Below are 8144 nucleotides of genomic sequence, written 5' to 3'. Positions count from 1 at the left end.
CAAACTTTACACTGAAATACTATTTGATCTTTTTTGCCTCTGGGAGCTTTTTGAAAGCTCTTCCCTCTAACATAGTGTCCCTTGTCCCCTAACATCTCATTCCGACTCCTTGTCAGGGTTTCAGATCATATTCTGCTGTCTTGATCACCTACAACTAGATGTGATTCTTCCTCTTCCACAGAATTTCACATGCTATGTCTCCGTACTGTTCTCACTACTCCCCTCGCTGGTGTGACTTCACACCGCACATTAGACCTGGCATCATGAGAACGATGATGCAACACTTGTCAGACTGGGTTATTTTAGGCATCAAATTAGACTACAATGGAAAATTTATCTTGGTTCTCTCAAAATAAATAACATTCTGTATCCTCAGAATTTTATATATTCACCTCTTTCATGTGTTATGACTTGAATACAGATTTATCTTGAAGATTAGGAACATACCCAAGCAGATGCCATGTCAATCATAAAAGTAATATTTTTTCAGATTAAAAAAAGGACACTAGATTATATGGCCTTAGAATTTGAAATTTTCTATGTTATGTGTTTAAAATAACAGTTATGAAAATAAAAGTTCTGACAAGTCAAATACACTAAATGTATTTGGCCAACATGTATAAAATCATAATGGATAAAATTAACAATCTTCTTAGTAAAAGCTGTTGTAACCCTCAAGTCTTGATGCAAGGTGGAAGCCATGCAACCAGAACGTTAAGGGTCAAGTTAAAGATTGAGGAGGGCACAAATCCTGTATTTGTTCTGCTTCTCTCTTCCTTCCTTGGACTGTAGCATGCAGCAACAAGGCAAGTTCTATGCCTCATCCATGTGGTTTCTCTTTATGCTGCAACTCTGCACTGTTGAAGGATTTATCACCATCTCTGGCTCTAACTACACAAGGAAGTAGTCATCAGAGCTAAACAAAATGAGGTCCAGAGAGGCATGGAACTCCTCTAAGGTAGCAGAGGTGGGTTTAGAATACCAGTTCCTGGTGCCTTTGCCCAGTCCCTCATTTTTGCTTTTGGTCTTTTATCACTTGATCTTGGCCACTTGTCATGCATTAATTATGTCTTCTCCGTCTATCTTTGAGTTACCTTTGCCTAGTTTACCATCAACAAGGCTTTTAACTGGATAGTACTTACCTATGGCTTCTCAGTGGTTAGAAAGACAGCCATGATCAATGCCTGAATTTTACTTTTAAAAATGGATTAATTTGAAGTTAACTGGTACAGTTTGGGTAGTAGTGGTTTTTTTTTCCTCAATAAATACTAAGGAATAAATTTAAAACAATGAAATCAGTATTGATAGTGGCCTAACATCTAAATATACAAAAGAGAAGATCTAACAAAGTAAACTGTTGGAGGTGGGTCTTGTATTTATCTGTTGCTTTCATTGGTTAACTAATAAAGAAAACTGCTTGCCCCTGATAGGACAGAAAATTAGGTAGGTGGAGTAGACTAAACAGAATGCTGGGAGAAAGAAGCCGAGTCAGTGAGTCGCCATGATGCAGGTTAAGATCTTTCCTGGTAAGCCAGCTCGTGGTGCTACACAGAATATTAGAAATGGGTTAGATCAATATGTAAGAGCTAGCCAATAAGAGGTTAAAACTAATGGGCAAAGCAGCGTTTAAAAGAATACAATTTGTGTGTTGTTATTTCGGGGCATAAGCTAGCCAGGCGGCCGGGAGCTGGGGCGGCAGGAACACAGCCCGCCGCTCCTATTACAACAGTAAACTAATTTGTTGTTGTTTTGAGACAGGCTTTCTCTGTATATATGGAGCCTGTCCTGGAACTTTCTCTGTAGACCAGGCTGGCCTTGAACTCACAGAGATCCACCTGTCTCTGCTTTCCAAGTGCTGGGATTAATAGCATGCGCCTCTACTGCCTGGTCATTTTTTTTTTTTTAATTTGGAAAAGTTTGTTAACTTTAACTTTCGTGTGTGTGTGTGTGTGTTGTTAACTTTTTAATACTAGATACAGGAAGCCCTCTTTTGAGTTGTTGGTGAGAGCTGCCAAAGGGACTCCTCAGACATTCAGCCTATTGCTGTTGCCCTTGGTTCCTGCTGCCCAGAGGTGGAAGGTAGTCCCTATAGCTGAAGACACCATGCACTTCAGACAGAGGACCCAGAGTCCCTGAGCTGTACCTGAGTGTCTACCCCATGAAGAGTTGTTTTCATGGTACCAGAAGGCACTATGCAGACTTCCAAAGGAGGGAGACCATCGATAGTCCTACCCAGCTATGATGCCAAGGAACCAATCAATTCCACCAGCATGGCAATTAATCCTAAGGGAGCAGTAGGGCATGCATACCTTGTTGGTAACCAGCAGCTCTCTAATTGGACTTAAGACATGTTTAACAAGAGGGAAACAATGGTTGGTACTGGAAACTTTATCCAGTGCTAATGAAGTCTCACTTATTTTAACAAATGAAAAGAATATCATTTAACATTATACAATTTATAATACCTTCAGAGTGTTATAGTTTAATACCAGGTAAAACACAAGCTTCCATGGGTTTATTAGATCTAACTGAAGTCAAACTTTAAATACCAGAATGCTTGGGTTGTGTCTATAACTAGCAAAAGAATTTTAGAGAAAACTGTATTGGAAAATGAATTTGAGTTTATTCTTAAGTTGAACCTAACCATAAATAATTCAGATAGCCTTCTACAAGGCTAATTCCAGAATAGTTTTCCTCATCCAAATCTCTATTTGGTTAAGTGAAAGCGTATGTTACAAGACAGAATCACAAATATTTTGCATACTTATGTGGGTTTCTCTTTATTCTTCCCATTTTTGCAAAACAAAAGCTCTGGTTGTTTTCATTAGCACAGAACTAGCCAGTCCTATTTTGCTCGTTATCGTAATGTGGCATGACCTAACATGTATCTTTTTGGTGTTAGTGGGGCCAGGGAGAATAGTTGGCAGTAACTGAATTTACCTCTGTTTCCAGAAAATAATTAACGTGTAAAACAAATATTTTTAGTAAAAATAAATGGAAATAGTAGAGAAAATACCTTTATATTTAGTATACTATGTCTGTCTAATGGTGAATGGAGACAGGGTGGAGATAAGTCCTATGCTTACATGGGCCTGGTTCCTGTTTCTAAATTTGTATATAATTTCCTCAGTTCAGGTAATCCAAGGAAAAGGCACCAAAACAATAATTCGTGATCCTAGAGATGCTAAATAAGAAGGGGAACCCAAAGAAAAACATATAGGCATCCTCCTGAATATTACCTTCATCAGGCGATGAAAGGAGACAGAGACAGAGACCCACATTGGAGCACCGGACTGAAATCTCAAGGTCCAAATCAGGAGAAGGAGAGAGAACACGAGCAAGGAACTCAGGACCGCGAGGGGTGCACCCACACACTGAGGCAATGGGGATGTTCTATCGGGAACTCACCAAGGCCAGCTGGCCTGGGTCTGAAAAAGCATGGGACAAAACCGGTCTCACTGAACATAACGGACAATGAGGACTACTGAGAACTCAAGACAATGGCAATGGGTTTTTGATCCTACTGCACGTACTGGCTTTGTGGGAGCCTAGGTAGGTTTGGATGCTCACCTTAATAGACCTGGAAGGAGGTGGGTGGTCCTTGGACTTCCCACAGGGCAGGGAACCCTGATTGCTTGCTCTTTGGGCTGACGAAGGAGGGGGACTTGATTGGGGGAGGGGGAGGGAAATGGGAGGCGGTGGCGGGGAGGAGGCAGAAATCTTTAATAAATAAATAAATGGAAAAAAAAGAAAATAAAAAAAGGCATCAAAACATAGTAAGTATATGGGGACTAATGTCAGTGAAAAAAACAGAAAAACAGAATAGAACAACAACAACAAAAAAGTAATAGAAAGAATGAGAATAAGGAGAAAGGCTCAGACCATGATTCACGTCTGCCCCTGAGAAAGGAGACTAGAAAAGGGAGGAGGATTAGGTAGGAAGAACCTCAGAGGGCTCTAAGTATAGGAACATTGGCCTAATCAGAAGAAGGATCTGGCACAAAAAGACTGACCAGAGAGGACCATTAAGAGGCCATGCCTAGGCTTCAGATGGGAGCAACTTCAGGGATGGTGGGCAACTATAAAAACAGAGATGGCGTGCCACTACAAGGAGACAGCGGGCAACTCTAAGGACAGAGACGGTGGGCGACTGTAAGGACAGATGGTGGACAACTACAAGGAGAGAGACCATGGTGACAGTAAAAACAGACAGTAGGCGATTATAAGGAGACAGTGTTTTCTGGACACGGCAGGGCAGTTGCACGCAACAGTTGTGACAGCATGCAAAAGACCCATGCAAACTCAGGCTAGAAAACAATTTTTATCAAGGAAAGGGGTGATGGGCATAAAGTCCCATCCCTAACTGAGGGGCTATTGACCAATGAGAGCTTCTGGGGAGGGAGAGTCACTTTTCCTTTAAGAACATAGCCCCTGGTAGGTTGACCAAGTGCCAGTGCCCAAAAATATATGGGAAACACAAACTGGACTTGATTAGCTTAAAATAAGAAGGCATAATGCTGGGCGGGTAAGGTAGAGTGTGGGAACAGTTGGGTAAGAGAAGTGAGGATGACCAAAACACATTGTCCTTGAACAAGGATGGCATCAATAGGCATGCTAACATGGAAGAAGGAAGCTCACAAGACCTCAGCTGTAGACAACTGCAGGCAAGTAGGAATGCTGAGAGAGAGCGGGAGAAAGTCTTCCCTGGGGAAGAGGACACCAAGTGGCTATCCAATATTAAACAATCAGCCCTGAATAAACACATATACCAAAAACAGTATTCAGACTGAGCAGTATAGATTTAGGAATGCATATATGTGTATATGTGTTTGTATGTATGTATGTATGTATGTAGGCAGGCATATGCAATTAAAGAAATAGAGGTCATGAGATTGAATAAGAATGGAGGAAGATACACGGGAGAATTTGGAAGGAAGAAAGGAAAAGGGGAAAATGATGTAATTATAATTTCAAAGAAATATATATTTAGTTTTTCAAGAGAAGGTTTCTCTGTAGTTCTGGGGCCTATCCTGTAACTAGTTCTTGTAGACCAGTCTGTCCTCGGAACTCACAGAGATCCTCCTGCCGCTGCCTCCCAAATGCTGGGATTAAAGGTGTGCACCACCACTGCTCAGTTCTGACTAAAAATATATTTAAAGAACCATACTGTATGAAATTCTCAATGAATAATAAAAATAAGAAATAAAAACACTAAAAGAGACAGGAACTTTGGATGAATAAATTGAACAATGTTATGTGATGATGGTTTAATGGGTATATAACACACATGCACGCACACGCACACATACATTAAAAATATATGTGCCTTCCAGGTGGTGGTATACACCTTTAATCCCAGCATTTGAGAGGCAGAGGCAGGAAGATCTCTGTGAGTTTGAGGCCAGCCTGGTCTACAGAGGGAGTTCCAGGATAGCCAAGGTTACACAGAGAGACCCTGTCTCAAAATAATCAAAACCAAAAATAAACAATACCAACAAAAATTAGGTGTGCTTATTTGAAGATATTTTGCCAGTTACATAGTAGTGTTATTTATTTTGTTTCAATCATCAAACTGCTACGAAGATACCAACACAGATGATAACCCGAAAGGACTTATCTGGAGTTGTAGCACACAGGAGGAGGAAAAGAGATTGTACCAAAGTACAAAATTCTCTGACAAAAGAATGAGGTACTTCCTCCTCTAAAACCTTTATGTGAAGTGATGTTGTCTGCAGAAGACTAATAAAAAGTTAAACTGTCAACTTGACAGGATCTGCAGTCACCAGGGAGATGGGCTTCTGGGCATGCCTGTGGGGAATTATCTTGTTACTCACTGTGGGAGGATCCATCTTAAGTACAAGTGGGTCATTTTCCTGGGCAGGTGATCTTGAATAGTATAAACGGAGAAAGAGAACTGAGCAGTTTGCACACATCTGCTTTCTGCCTTTTAACTGAGTGCAGTGCAACCAGCTTCAAGCTCCTGTTGCCTTGATTTCCTTGCCATGGCGGGATGCGTCTTCAACTGAGAGAGAGCTAAAACATGTCCTTTCTCCAGTGGGTTGCTTTTGTCAGAGAATTTTGTACTTTGGTACAATCTCTTTTCCTCCTCCTGTGTGCTACAACTCCAGATAAGTCCTTTCGGGTTATCATCTGTGTTGGTATCTTCTAAGTCCCATTTATATTTGGGCCAAGCACACTGAAAAAGATTCTGAATAAAGTGTGGTGCTTTACTTCTTGGTGATCAGTGTAAAGAAGATGGTGGTTTTGCAAGTCACTCAGTGTAAGAATAAGATAAACTCATTAGCAGGATTTGAAAATCTTTTGAGAATAATGTCAAGATTTAACTGCACCGCCTCCCCACCAACACACACACACACACACACACACACACACACACACACACATTGTTCTTTCCAAGTAAAAAGCCCAAGAGGCTCAAAACTGGATGATGCCCTAGATTTTGGGATAGCCTACACTGAAACAATTATTTTTTTTTAGCTGTTACATTTGTAGGTCATTAGCCATAGACAAATTTGTTAATGTTACAATACTATTAATGTCCTTTATTCATCCAGTAAATCTGACCCATCAATTAAAACTTGAAATATGGACCATGTGAGACTAGTACCTTTATTTCTAGTGTAAAATATTCAGGACCATGAATTGCCACAAGTTTATAAACTGTTATTAATTTTTTTCTTTTTTGTTTTTTGACACATGGTTTCTCTGTAGATTTGAAGCCTATCCTGGAACTCACTCAGTTAACCAGGTTGGCCTTGAACTCACAGAGATCAGCCTGCCTCTGCCTCCTGAATGCTGAGATTAAAGGCATATGCCACAACCACCCAACAGCAAGATAAATTTTTCTGACTTGATTATTTTCTTCCCCAAAGCTGTGGCCATCTCAGGCTCCTCGTGTAATCGCTTGATTGAGTTCATATATTGGTGGTGCTGTGGATGAATTATGTCCCCTTACAATTCATACACTGAAGCTTTTCACTCACAGTGTGATGGTCGTTGAGGATGGAGCTCTTTGGGAAAGAAACTGGACTTGAACAGGTGGTGAAGGTAGAGCTTTCATGACAGGTTCAGAGCCTCAGAGGAGATGCTAAGAGCTTTCATTTTCTCCTTCCCGTGGGCGGGACACATGAGAAGGTCAAACAGTAGTGGTATTCTCCAGAACTCAACTCTGCTAGACCCTAATCTTAAACTTCCAGCCTCTGAACTATGCGCTAGGTGCCACTGTGATTACCTAAGTGTTGTAGGAGCTGCAGGCTGCGTTCCTGCCACGTGGCTTCCGGCCGCCTGGCTAGCTTATGCCCCGAAATAATTACACAGAAACGGTATTCTTTTAAACACTGCCTGGCCCATTAGCTCTAGCTTCTTACTGGCTAATTCTTATATCTTGATTACCCATTTCTATTAATGTGTATAGTGCCCCAAAGTGCGCTTACCGGCAAGATTCTAGCCTACGTCCATCCTGGGTCGGAGCATAGCATCTGAGCTCACTTCCTCTTCCTCCCAGCATTTTGTTTTCTTTACTCCGCCTACCTAATTTTCTGTCCTATCAGGGCCAAGTCAGTTTCTTTATTTAACCAATGACCTTCCTCCATCACCTAAGTGCTAATGTGATCCCTGTACAATCAGAGGTTTATCCTAATCCCAAATGCCATTCCAAAAGCAAGGAGAAGTCGGGTACATCTTTACAGGCCTGAGGCTTGGTCATAGGATTTGGGCTTCAGCAAGAATATAGGTCTGAGGAATGACTTCAGGAGTAACTTTTAGAGTGACACTAAGTGGGCTCAGCTTAACCATTTCCAGTCACCCTCAGTGAGAATTTAAAGACAAGGCAAAACAGAAATGTTCTGTGGGTAGCTAGACACTTCTGTTTTCTGTTTATGCTGTCCTTCTTTTGTAACTCTAGCTGATATAAAAAAGGAGATAAGACTTTATTCAGAGGTTGTGTTGTCATTAAAGGTGATAAAATTGGACAAACTCTGAACTGGGTCCCAGATTGTGTTGTTTACACATCCTTCCCTAGGTTATCTGATTGCCTGACAGCCATATCACAGCACTGACTTGTACCTACCAGATAGGATTGAGTCTGTCTTCTCTGTCGTGGGCTCTTTGACTTCTTCCAAGCC

Source organism: Chionomys nivalis, chromosome 2 (genome assembly GCF_950005125.1).
Source record: "Chionomys nivalis chromosome 2, mChiNiv1.1, whole genome shotgun sequence".
In the NCBI taxonomy this organism is placed as follows: domain Eukaryota; kingdom Metazoa; phylum Chordata; class Mammalia; order Rodentia; family Cricetidae; genus Chionomys; species Chionomys nivalis.
Note: the sequence above shows the minus strand (reverse complement) of the source record.